Raw genomic sequence first — 13,560 nt, 5'->3', positions numbered from 1 at the left:
CAGGGTCTCACTATGTAGCTCTGCCTGTCCTGGAAACTATGTAAACCAGGGTGGTCTCATGAGTTCCTTCCATTATCTCCCATTACCTCAAAAGTCCAGAAAACACATTTAAATCACAAAGCACCTCTGTGGTAAACAGGTGTGACACAAAGAAACTGTTAGGTGTCAAGCCTGGGACAAATAGCTGGGGTGCCTAGTTAACATGTCAAAGCAGACATGGCCACCTGGTTCTCCCAGCATCCCTCAGTCCAGGCCTGTTAGAGGGCCCTCTTGGGTGGCACATCCCGCCCCCTAGCTTGAATCCTCCAGTCCAGGGGCTGGGCTACTCTTCCCTATATAACCCAACCATTTTGGCTACCCACCCTCTTTGTAATTTAGGTCTCCTGACTGCTGTATCTGGTTCTGCTGCCCTCTCTCTTCCCTCCCCCACCCGACATCACATCACTGGGAACAGGTCATGTCCACTCTGCACTCTCCCAGATGTCCCTCCCCCTGGCTGTGCTCTCCCACATATCTATAATAAACTTTCTCCTCCACCATACCTAGGACTAGTCATGTCCCTTTCCTTTTTATTTCTTTGTTTTCATTGAGAAATGACTGGCTGTATTGTATTCTCAGAGAGAATGATGCTCGAATACATAGCTACTTAGTGAGGAGATGAGAGAAACAAAACCCTGGTGGGTGTGACTCAGGCTTGGGAGAGGAACGCCTCAAAATATTAAACGTCTGCTTTGAGACTTTGAGTCTTCTCCCCCATTCGGCAGTACTTGACAATCAGCATAAGAACTAGAAAACTAGTTTGAAATTTAAGCAGTGTGAAAATTCAGCAGTTTACTATTTTAGGAAATGTATTACCTGATATTTGTGTGCCCGAAATATTAGGGTCACATCAGAAGAGAAACTTGATTTACGACCAATTTTTTTATTTGAAAACACGAAACCTGTTTTACTTGTTGTTTTGTTTTGTTTTACTAGTTTTATATAAAAAACCACTGTCTCTTATCTCAGCCCCTCAGGGCTTGCCTCTTCAAAGGGCCTGATGGGGACCTACAGAGGTTTCTAAAAGGCTATGACTGAAATTAAGTGCTTCGACAAAGGGCAATTTTGTGGAACTCTCTCCCATTTTACGTCGCTAAACTTAAGTACAATAATGTCACATGTACTTATACAGTAATTGTGGGCACGCCTAAGTCCCTCCCTCTCTCCTTGAACCAATATCCCCACATATTAGAAATCCAGCCCTCCTGCCCTCCGGAGGCGCCTTTCCCAACGCAAAGTAAATTTTTAAATTTAAGCTCCCGACTAAAAGAATGATCCGCAGTCAACTGCTGGGAAACCTGGGCGCCCTAGTGCCTGCGGAGGGTGCAGTCGGGCGTGGGCACGGACAGGGGGAGTGGGCGAAGCTGCTGGTTGGTGCCTGAAATCTGTGCGTTGCCCCTTTAATTGTGTCCTCAGCCCTCGGGCGTTTCTGTCCAACGCCCACGTCAGCAAATACCTTTTGTTTCTCCCACGTTGGGGCTACTTGTTTTAGGGCGCAAAGCCTCGGCCTCGGAAAGGGGGTGCTTCCCCTATCGGGAATCGGGAATCGCTCCGCAGCGCGCGGGAGCGAGCGGCCAGAGCCCCGCGGTAAGTGGCTGCGCGGGCGCGGGCGGGTGGAGGGCGGCCAGGGCGTCGGGGCTGCGGGCCGGGCCGAGAGCCTGGCGTAGGGCGGCGGGGCCGCCGGGGTGCGCCCCGGGACTGCATCCCCGGCCGGTGCTCGGGGCGGCGCAGGGACGACCCGGCGCCATTTGCAGCCGGGGGCTCAGAGCGGCGGCTCCGAGGGTCGGCGACGGCCACAAAGGAGGCGCGGGCGGCGGCGGCGGCCCCGGGCGCGGCTGCGGGACAATGGCTGCACCGTCGCCGCCCGCGCCCGCCCCGCCGCCAGCTCCGGCCGGGCCCCGGGAAAGGCGGGAAGGCGCCGGAGCCTCCTGGCGGCCGCGGCGGCGAGGCGGCGCCACGGGGCCGGGCGTGTCTGCAGCCGTCGGGCGCGGGGCGCTGCAGCCCGGCGGTCTCACTCCCGCCCTCCACTCTGGCTTTCCATCACGATGCTACAGTTCCGGCTTAGAACCGAGGGCAGAAATATGGAGCCCCAGCTGGCCCCCGGCAGAATGTCCCTGGCATCTCCCACCTGGCGACACTATCTGCTTTGGTCCCTTTGCGCTCTGGCGCGCTTACTCGCCCTTGACCGTGCGGTTAGCCGTAATCCACGTCTTTCCGAGACGCGTTTGGAATAGGATTCACACCTAGCGGGCACCCAACCGCACAAACCGCCAACACCTACAAGTCTTTCTATTTGCAGAACTTTAGTAAATGGAGTGGTTTCACTTTGACGAAATATTGCACTTAATTTCTTATGAGACGGCTACCGGTTCGGGCTGTTTAGTCTACCTAGCAAAGGGGGGGGGGACGCTAATAGGGGGCTGAGACGTGGCAGCCCCCCAAGGCGCCCAGTTCTTGCATGGTCCCGGAACAGTCTCCAAAGTACCAAAACCTTCGCTGATTTTATCACTTAAATCGCACTTCTATTTATCTATTTATTCTTTGTTTTAAAAGCGGACTCAGGCTAGACTTGAAATTTTGATCTTCTTACCTCCACCTCGGGAGGGCTGGGATGCACTAGGCAAATTTCTGTTTTCAATGCATAATTATATATATATATATATTTTAAATGTTCAAAGAGGTTAATATAAGTTTTAAAACTCTTTTTAAAAACTGTTTTATGTATCTTTTTTTTTTTTTTTGGAGGCACTGTTCCATGTAGCCCAGGCTAGCTCTAAATCTATGTAGTTTATGATGACCTTGGACCTCTGATTCTCTTGCAGCACCTTACCAAATGCTGGGATTACAGGCATGCATCACCATACCTGATATTATACAGTACTCGAATTGAACCCATGTATGTTACATAGGCACTCTACCACTAAACCATTTGCCCAGCCCTCTCCAAACCTTAAATGGCGCCTTCACATCCTACCCCCCCAAAAAAGCCGGGTGGTGGTGATGTACGCCTTTCATCCCAGCACTTGGGAGGCAGAGGCAGGCGGATTTCTGAGTTCGAGGCCAGCCTGGTATACAATGTGAGTTCCAGGACAGCCAGGGCTACAAAGAGAAACCCTTTTTGGGAAAAAAAAAAAAAAAATCCGAAGGCCCCAAGGTGTGTGTGTGTGTGTGTGTGTGTGTGTGTGTGTGTGTGTGTGTGTGTATTTTGAACCCCAGGCCTTGCATGGGCTAGGTAAATGTTATCGTTGAGACACATCCCCAAGCCCCTCATTTTAAATTTTAATTTTATTATGAGATGAGGGTTTTCTCAGGGTTGCCTTGGTCTTACTTCTTCCTGCCTCAGCCTCCCAGGACCCTGGGGTTAGCTGACATTACCGGCACACCACGGCGGTCTGCTCTCCTCCCCACTCATCCCTCCTACTTTGGTTCCTGTCCACCTCAGGGCCTTTGTACCTCCTGTTTGGTTTGCCTGGAGTAGTTTCAAAGATACACAGTCTTTCCTGCTATGGACACCAACCACTCAAATGTCATCTTCTCAGTGAGGCCTTTCCAACTATAGTTTCAAAACTCAAGTATCTATTTTTTTTTTTTAGATTTTTATATATGTACATGTGTGTGTGTGTTTCCTGCCTTTGTGCCAGTGTATGCCTGGTGCCAGATGAGGGGGTTGGATCCCCTTCCATGGATGTTAGAAATGGCTGTGAGCCTCCATGTGGGTGCTGGGGATCGAACCCAGATCCTTGGAGAAACAGCCAGTGATTTTAACCACTGAGCCATCTATCCAGTCCCTCTTAAGTGTTTTAACATTTAATTCGAAGACTTTCCTATCTTAGACCTTGTAGACCATATATGCTGCTAAGATTATCGAAGACTGGGTAACATGGTAAGAACAGATATTACTGGGCCGTGTTGTTACATACTTTTAATCCCAGGAGAGGCAGGCAGATCTCTGTTTTGGAAGCCAGCTTGGTCAACAGATCAAGTTCGAGGCTAACCAGGGCTGGGGAAAACAACAGACCAGATATTTCCTACCTACACTTGTAGATGTTGGGAAGTACAAGATTATGGTTGCTCTGACTGTGTGGCTGCTTTCTGCTTCTGGGATGGCACCTCTTCACGGCATACATAATGAGGGTAAACACAGTGCTTAGACTTCATTAGTAAAATGGGTAGAAGGGCAGAGGTGGGGAGCAGACCTACTCCTCCAAGTCCCTTTATTAGGATGCTAATCCTGTCCATGGGGGCAGTGCCCCTCCCCCCACCGTAGCCTAATCACCCCCTAAAAGCTCCTGTAATACCCCTCCTCCTCTGCGAGTGAACTTTCAGCCTGAACTTTGGAGGCGACACAGATTTCTAAAGCACAGCTCTTAAGTTGTTTCTGGACTTAATTCTAAACCTTCCCAGAATTACATGGCCGTTCATCCTCCGAAGAATACTGTCGACATTCAAAGAAAGGTTTGCTCTCTTCCAGTTAGCCCAAAGTTGGGAGGTGGGGTTTTTGCTAGGACCACACACCAAGGCCTACACCAGGGCTGTGTGTAGTGGGAAAAGACGGATTTCTGGAGCACAGATTTCATTCAGGTTTCCCGGGTCACCCAAACGTCAGTCTAAACGACTTTCCTTTCTATTCCGAAGACGTTCAAAGTTAATGGTTCCTAAAATATGTGATTGACTTTTCCAACACTCTTTAAAAGATCATTTTCCTTACCGGGAACTGAATTCTGTACTCGTCTTAGGGACTGCTGTAGATAGTTAACTCATACAAGATTGAGGAAGTGTTTCTGCTTGGCTTATTGCGTGAATCTTGGGTCTGACTTGCCAGTACAACCAGTAAAATCAGTCTCCAGAAAAGAGAAGTTCTGGAAGGCAGTATCCACGCCTGTGGATGCCTCTGCAGGAAGTGAGCCTTCCCTGATGTATGATGCTATTTGTTCTTGTCCGCTATGCTGAATGCTACCCAGCTGGAAGGTAGACAGACTCACACAGTTTACCCTATACTTTCTGAAGGGACCTGCACACAGTGGGGTGCTTCCCTTCCTGACCCAGGATTAGGTACAAACTACACCCAAACACCTGTTTTCACAGTTAAGCGTGGAAGAAAAGTCAAGGGGATGCTTTTTGACTCTGGCAAAAAACAGCAGTGAATGACTTTACAGGTGTGGATTTTATTTTATTTTATTTTATGTATCATTATAAGTACACTGTAGCTGTCTTCAGACACACCAGAAGAGGGTGTCAGATCCCATTACAGATGTTTGTGGGCCACCACGTGGTTGCTGGGAATTGAACTCAGGACCTCTGGAAGAGCAGTCATTGCTCTTAACCACTGAGCCATCTCTCCAGCCTTACAGGTGTGTGACTTTTAAGAGGAAAAAGGAGCGGGTCTGTGTTAGAATGGACTAGGATGTTGTTAGAACTGGCCAGTGTTGGTATGTTTTGATTGGGTGTGTTAATTAGGGTGGCCAAAAGGGGACTTTTAGTTTGGACCTTGGTTCTCAGCCTTAGGAATGAGCCTGGCATAAGGAATATCCAAGTAAGAGGATGGATCTTGGTGGCTAGCTTTAGGCATGTAATCTATGGTTTACAAGGGAGAGGGGAGGAAGAAGGGCAAGGCCTGCCAGCACTATGTTTGCCCTGCTAGGGCCTCCTAGAACCCTTTACTTCCTGTTGCTGTGTTGAAAATCTTGACTTTTTTTTTTAAATATTTATTTTATTTATTTATTATATGTAAGTACACTGTAGCTGTCTTCAGACACTCCAGAAGAGGGAGTCAGATCTCATTATGGATGTTGTGAGCCACCATGTGGTTGCTGGGATTGGAACTTAGGACCTTTGGAAGAGCAGTCGGGTGCTCTTACCTGCTGAGCCATCTCACCAGCCCAAATCTTGACTGTTTTATTGAGACAAAGTCTTACGTATCCTGGGTCTGCCTCAGACGTGCTGTGTAGTCAAGGAAGACCTTGAAGTCCAAATCTTCTGCCTTCATTTCTTCAGTACTGGGATCCTAGGTGTGCACACCCACTCCACCGTCTGTGGGATGATGCTGGGAGCAACCCTGACCTGTGCTTGCTAGACGGCACTTTATCTACTGACTGCAGCTTTTCCGCCCGGCCCACCTTTGGTTAAATGGGTTTCCCTGCTCCTTCCTCTGGCTGTGTCTTCTCCAGGACTTTCAGTTTTGTTTTGGGAGTGTAAACTGAGGCCTTGCGTGGGACATTTGCACACACTGTGGGGTGCAGAGGAGTGAAACTTTGTAAATTGGTTCTGGGCTGATGCTGTTCAAGCTTGATATGGTGGTCTCTTGCTTTGTGTATGATTTTAGAGTCTCTCTCTCTCTTTCTCTCTCTCTCTCTTTTCCTTTCTTTCTCTTTTTCTTTCTTTCTTTTTTTTTTTTTTTTAGTCAATTTATGTCTGTTGTGAGGGTTTCTGATCCCCTGAACTGGAGTTATAGACAGTTGGGAGCTGTATTGTGAGTCCCCTGGAAGAGCACCTCCTGTTCTTAACCCCTGAAACATCGCTGTAGCACCCGATTTTCTAGTAATTTCTCTTGTGCCTTAGTTTCTTTACTTATGCAGTGGTGAAGCTCCTGATGGGGTCGCTGGGAACCGAACTTGGGTCCTCTTGAAGAGTAGCAATGCTTCCATTCTCTGAGACATCTCTGCAGCCCTGACTTACAGTTTTCATATTTGAAAAAATTATTGAAAAGATGATTATTGGAAGCCAGTGATAAGGTTCTGAGGGTAAAGATATTTGCCAGCCTGGATGACCTGAATGTGGTCCCTGGAACTCACATGATGGAGGAGCGTCAACACCCACCTGTTGTCTTTTTCTTTTTTCTCGAGACAGGGTTTCTCTGTATAGCCCTGGCTGTCCTGGAACTCACTTTGTAGACCAGGCTGGCCTCAAACTCAGAAATCCGCTTGCTTCTGCCTCCCGAGTGCTGGGATTAAAGGCAGGCACCACCACACCTGGCGTAATTTCTACTTAAAAAAAAATCATTATAGCTGGGTATGTCGGATCCCAACCGGAAGCTAGCCTGGGCTAGCGTGGTAACATTACCCTGTTCAAAATCATTCAGCTGCCTTTTCAGGCTTCCTAGAGCTCTATAAACACAGGATGCATTGCCATACACAGAGCCCATTCACAGAAGATTGAAGAGAGGGAGGGAGGGAGGGAGGGAGGGAGAAGGAAGAGAGAGGTTGTTTGTTTAAAACTGTTCCTGCCTCAGGCAACTCCATAGCGGACAGGGAGATGACTCAGTGGGTAAAATGGCCATGCCACCAGGCCTCTTTATCCAGTCCCTAGAACTCACATGTTGGGAGGAGAATATTCCTACAAGTTGTCTTTTGACTTCAGTAAGTAAATGAAACAAGGAAGAAGCAGTAGGGATTCCTCCCCTCTGTTGGGATGAAGTGTCCTGAGCACTCTGTGAACCTCTCCAGCCGGGAACCCAGTAAAGAAGCGAAAGTCCCAGACTAAAAGAAAGGGAACAAAGTTACATAGTGGGGGAAATCTTAGTAGCAGCGCCTTGGTGGATCTTGGACAAACTCCAAAGAAGGCTCAAAGCAGTTGGGGCTGCATGACTCTGGCTGAGGCTCACCAGGTGAAGAGTGACTCCCAGGGACTTCCACTCAGTTGAAAATGGGAACTCCGCCCCGCCCCAGAAAGCTTCCAGGATGAGTCACTGTGAAGTGAAGCTGGGATCAGTTTAAAGGAGGGACAGAAGTATAAGGCTAAGAGAGTTTTGCTACAACAACATTCTTTCAAGTTAGGATCTCAGTCATGAACTCTGGAGTGCTAGGATTACAGATGTGGACCACTAACACAGACACACAGACAGACAGACACACACACACACACACACACACACACACACACACACACACACACACACACGGTTAATCCCAGCGCTCTGGAGACAGGCAGTCGAGAATCTCTGTGAGTTCAAGGCTAGTGAGATATAAGGAGTAAGGTAACATTTGAAATGAGCTTTATAGCTGATTCTTTGTTTGTTTGTTTGTTTTTGTTTTTTTGAGACAGGGTTTCTCTGTGTAGCCCTGGCTGTCCTGGAACTCACTTTGTAGACCAGGCTGGCCTCGAACTCAGAAATCTGCCTACCTCTGCTTCCTGAGTGCTGGGATTAAAGGCTTGCGCCACCACGCCCAGCTAAAATAAATAAATCTTAAAAAAAAAAAAAAAAGACTAGATTAAAAACACTGATTTAAAGAAAAACAACAAAAACTTCCTATATAGATTGAAACTGGTTCTCTCACTTTTTGGTATCTATAAATATGTGGTAGAACCAGTCGATTTTATATAAGCATTCTAATAGGCACAAGAAAATGCATGGTAATGAAATTCTAAAAAGTTTGCAAGCCGGGTCAGGAGTTAAGAGCACTTGCTTCTCTTCCAGAGGACCTGAGTTCAGTTCCCAGCACTCACACTGGGCAGCTCACAACTGCCTGTAACTCCAGCTCCAGGGATCAGACGCCCTCTTCTGGTGTTCATGGGCACTGCACACAGATTGCATATACATACAAACATATAAATAAAATTAAAAAAGAAAATTTCATCTTTAAAATTCTAATTAAGGGCTGGTGAGATGGCTCAGTTGGTAAGAGCACCCGACTGCTCTTCCGAAGGTCCGGAGTTCAAATCCCAGCAACCACATGGTGGCTCACAACCATCCATAACAAAAGCTGACGCCCTCTTCTGGAGTGTCTGAAGACAGCTACAGTGNACTTACATATAATAAATAAATAAATCTTTAAAAAAAATTCTAATTAATCCCAGCATTGGGAGGTAGAGATGGGCAGAGCCTGGTCTACATAGCAAGCTCCAGGTCAACCAAGATTACATAATGAGACTGTCTCCAACAAAACAAAACAAAACCTGACATGTGAGTCTCCCAATACTGGGATTAAAGGCACACACCACCTGGCAACACTTGTTTGTTTAAAAATGATTTCTTTGTGTGTATGGTTAGTATCCCTCCATTTATGTTTGTGCCTGCTGCCCACAGAGGTCAGACTAGAACTCTGGATGGATTCTATTGCAGACCGACATGTTGGTGCTGGGACTCCCACTCAAACCCTTCGGAAGAACAGCAAGTGCTGTTTTGTTATTGATAGAGATTCTCAGTGTCCTGGAACTTGCTCTGTCCATCAGCAAGCCTTGAACTCACAGAGATGTGCCTACCTCTGCCTTTTGAGTGGCGGGATTAAAGGAGTGCACCACCATGCCCAGCTCGGCCAGTGCCCTTAACCACTGAGCCGTCTCTCCAGCCCCATGATTTGTCTTGAAGGCCCCGTTGTGAACATTTTCCTTGGGTTATTTCTCACGAATGTTATCCCTTAGCTGCAGAGCATCAGGTTGCTGTTGCCATTGTTATTTTTAGATGAAGGCAGGGAGCTCCTAGACTGCCCACCTCTCTGCTCTAGCCTTGGGAACAGCGGGGTGCCGGTCTGTTGTCTGGATCTCCTTACAGAAAAGCAAAGCAGTTTGAATAAATATAGAAAAACTGCTTAAAATTAAGCAAAGAAAGATCTCATAAAATGTTTGGTCCTTACAAAGTCACCCAAAAGGCTTGCGTGGGGGAGGGGATTGAGGTCTAGGGCTCTGGAATGTTTCCCAGGCCAAGGCTACCCAAGGGAGTATCAGGGAGGGACTCGAAGGGCTGCAAATGATGTTCTTAGCTGCAGTTTGGGGGTCCAGAAGCTGCTGCCCTCAAATGTCACCAAACAGTGACTCTGCCTATCTGTTTAAGAATCATAATCGTTGCCAGGCAGTGGTGGCGCACGCCTTTAATCCCAGCACTCGGGAGGCAGAGGCAGGCAGATTTCTGAGTTCGAGGCCAGCCTGGTCTACAGAGTGAGTTCCAGGACAGCCAGGGCTGCACAGAGAAACCCTGTCTCGAAAAAGCCAAAAAGAAAAAAAAAAAAAAAAGAATTATAATTGTTAACATAATGTCTTCATTAATGAATTTGTGAGATCTGAATATATATTTTATGGCTATCAAGTTCCTGTTAACATGTCTGCCGGCATTAACAGCCCCAGCCATGCGAACTATGGTTTTCGCCTCTTTTCTGCCTCCCACCTGTCACAAAAGAATACCTCGTTGAGAGCTCACACTGCGGCAACTTTACTGCAAAGGACTGTGGGAAATGTACCTTTTTAGTTTTCCAAAAGGAAGTTCTAAAGGCGTCTGAGTAGTTGCTAGGGTGGAACTTGGTGGTTGTCCCAAAACATGGCATTTTCATCCTCATGTAAAAGCCGTGTAATGTGCAGACTCAGCTTAGAAATCCATTCTCTCTGGTAACTCTGAATTCACTCTTGCTGGCCACAGGATAGGCCATGATTGTACCCCTCTGTAGTACTGGTGATCCGGGAACACTGTTGAGGTGACTGCTCCACCCACACCGACCTGGCTCCTTAGGATTGGGTAACACGGGATGATCTTTCATTATGGCCAGGATTTTTCCTCCCTTGAACGCCTGCTTTTCCTAGGCACGGTAGCACATGCCTGTCCTAACACGGCGGAGGCTGAGGCAGGAAGATCCAAGGTTTGAAACCCACCTGGCTTTCATAATGTCTCAACAAACAGTTAAAAGGTTTATCCCTCCACCTTCTGAGTTCATTCACAATTTCCATCCTGCTGCTTTAGTTGCCAGTGTTTCCTAAGCTTCTATCATTTTGAGACAGGGTCCAAGACAGACTCAGCCGGCCTTGAACCCCTGACCCTCCTGTTACCACTTCCCAAGTGCTGGGGTCCTAGGCGTGTTCCACTACGCCCTGAAAGTGTTAATTTATTTAGAAAGTGATCTAATACAGCCGGGCGTGGTGGCGCACGCCTTTAATCCCAGCACTCGGGAGGCAGAAGCAGGCAGATTTCTGAGATCGAGGCCAGCCTGGTCTACAAAGTGAGTTCCAGGACAGCCAGAGCTATACAGAGAAACCCTGTCTCGAAAGCCCAAAAAAACAAACAAACAAATAAACAAAAAGCTAATAATCTATGCCAAATTATTTTTACATGTTGAACATTGCTGCATTCTATATAAATAAATAATTAGGTATTCCAGCAGATACGTCTCTCTTTTTTTTTTTTTAAAGATTTATTTATTTATATCTAAGTACACTGTAGCTGTCTTCCGATGCACCAGAAGAGGGCATCAGATCTCATTATGGATGGTTGTGAGCCACCATGTGGTTGTCGGGATTTGAACTCAGGACCTTCAGAAGAGCAGTCGGTGCTCTTAACCACTGAGCCATCTCTCCAGCCCAGATACGTCTCTTATGACAGAAGTTCACCCTGTCTTTTCTCCCCACAGACACTCCGCTGTTCGTGAACTTGTTGACTCGGAGTCCTTCCTCTTTGCCCTTCAACAGCCCTAAGGCTTGAGAGTAGCTTCGTGCATTGCCAGGTATGAGGGAGTCGTTTCCTTGGGGCTGGAGTCTGAACTTGGGTCCTCAGGTGTTCTGCTGCTGCGTTCCACTCCAGCCACGCGTGGAAAGTTTTAATCCTTTTATTTTAGTAACATAAATATTAGTTTTGTACATTAATAACATTGCATTTCTATTATATGTATAGCTATTTGACCTGCATGTATGTCTGTGTACCGCATGCATGCAAAGGTCAGAAAAGGGCATTTGATCCTTTCGAGCTGGAGTTACAGGTGGTTGTAAGCCACTATGTGGGTGCTGGGAATTCACCTGGGAGTGTCTGGAAAAGCAGCTGATGTCCTTCACCGCTGAGTCACCTCTCCAGCCCCTAATATCTCATTGATGTTATACCTCATTTAAAAATATATATATATAAAGCTGGTGGGGGTGCACTCAGGTAGATCTCTTTGTGTTTGCGGCCAGCCTGTCTAAGAGTGAGTTCCAGGACAGCCACATTTACAGAGAAACCCCTGTCTCAAAACAAAACAAAACACCCCAAACAACAGCAGGCCTATATAAAAAGCAGAATTTTGCAACTGGGTATTTTATGTGATTTATTGTGCTCCCACTCCCTGTATGAAATGTTCACCGCTCTGATCGTCTTGGTCAGTCATCTCTGCTCACTTTCTTTTCCTTTTTTTCTTTTTGTGTACCTTTGTGCATGCTTGCTTGTGTATGAATGTGGGCACACATGAGGAGGGCAGAAGGCAGCTTTTTTTGAGTGTTGGTCCTCATCTTCCACCTTGCTTGAGACAGGGTCTCTTGTTTGCTGCTTCTGTGTATCGATCAGGCTTGTGGGCCCCATGTTTCTGGGGTGTCTTCTGACTCTGCCTCCCATTCCAGTACAGCAGCACGGGGGTTGTTGCTGGGGAAACTGGGATTCCCTTATGGATCCTTAGTCTCCTTAATACAACTATAGAACTGGAAAGAAAAACAACAGAGCAAGCAAGCTGTAAACCTTGGCAGCTGCCAGGAGGGGGAAAGTGGGGAGGGAAGGAAGGAAGAAGGAAGGAAGGAAGGAAGGAGGAAGGAAGGGAAAGGAAGGAAGGAAGAAGGAAGAAAGAATGCCTTTGGAGTTAGAGTCTAAGAAAGCCGACATGTTCAGCTGTATGGTGGAAGGGAAGGGAGTGCTTCAGAGAAAGAATGAGAATCCTGGAGTGACAGGAAAGACGCTTAGCTTGGAAAAGATAGGAAGGTAGGTAGGTAGTGAGAAATAGAAAGAAGACAGATGCTAGACAGGAGATAGATGATACATAGTTAGAAGATACCAGAGCTATCAGGTAGCTTAGTAGACAGTGCACTGGCTGCTTTGTGTCAACCTGACACAGCTGGAGTTCAGTTGGGGAAATATCTCTAAGAGATCCAGCTGTAGGGAATTTTCTCAATTAGTGATCAAGGGGAAGGGCCCCTTGTGGGTGGGACCATCCCTGAGCTGGTAGTCTTGGGTTTTATAAGAGAGCAGGCTGAGCAAGCCAGGGAAGGCAAGCCAGTAAAGAACATCTCTCCATGGCCTCTGCATCAGCTCCTGTTTTCTGACCTGCTTGAGTTCCAGTCCTGACTTCCTTGGTGATGAACAGCAGTATGGAAGTGTTTTGTCCAAGAATAGAAACCCTGACTAAGATAGATAGATAGATAGATAGATAGATAGCTAAACAGGGAGGCTGAGCCGTGCTGAGTAATGGAAGCTCTGTAATCTATATCAAGAGTGGCTTCTGGGAAGGCTAAGCCCATGATCTCTTTATGGGCTGATCATTCCTCCCATCTCCTTAGCATGCCTCCGCATGTCTTCTTCATCTGCTTTCCTGAGGGGACGAGGAAATGATCGCCTACTCGGTGACTGAGTGGCCCAGCTGCATGAACTCAGGGGGTGTGGGGGGTGGGGGCGTAGCAACCAGTGTTCTCAGCTGCTGAGCTGTCTCTCCAGCTCATGTCAAAACTTTAATATAGGGCTGGAGAGATGGCTCTGTGGTTAAGAGCACTGATTGCTCTTCCAGAGGTCCTGAGTTCAATTCCCAGCAACCACATGGTGGCTCACAACCATCTATAATGGGGTCTGATGCCCTCTTCTGGTGTGTCTGAAGA

At 47.4% G+C, this 13,560-nt stretch overlaps 1 protein-coding gene across 2 annotated transcripts in view; it reads left to right on the top strand.

Annotated features, from left to right (window-relative positions):
• Window positions 1-1,414: 1,414 nt before the first annotated feature.
• Zbtb8a (zinc finger and BTB domain containing 8A) overlaps window positions 1,415-13,560 on the top strand; it is a 23,047-nt gene continuing 10,901 nt past the window's right edge. The window contains exons 1-2 of one of the 2 annotated variants that reach the window (XM_029539638.1): window positions 1,415-1,626; window positions 11,367-11,459. The gene's annotated coding sequence lies outside the window, so the exon portion shown is untranslated. Of the gene's footprint in view, window positions 1,627-11,364; window positions 11,460-13,560 lie in introns of those variants that run through there. The other variant, XM_021200354.2, reaches the window with a different exon arrangement.

The sequence above is a fragment of the Mus pahari genome, chromosome 6, assembly GCF_900095145.1.
Source record: "Mus pahari chromosome 6, PAHARI_EIJ_v1.1, whole genome shotgun sequence".
Lineage (NCBI taxonomy): Eukaryota > Metazoa > Chordata > Mammalia > Rodentia > Muridae > Mus > Mus pahari.
The sequence above is the reverse complement of the archived record's forward strand: the minus strand, read 5'-3'. Positions and strand labels throughout refer to the sequence as shown.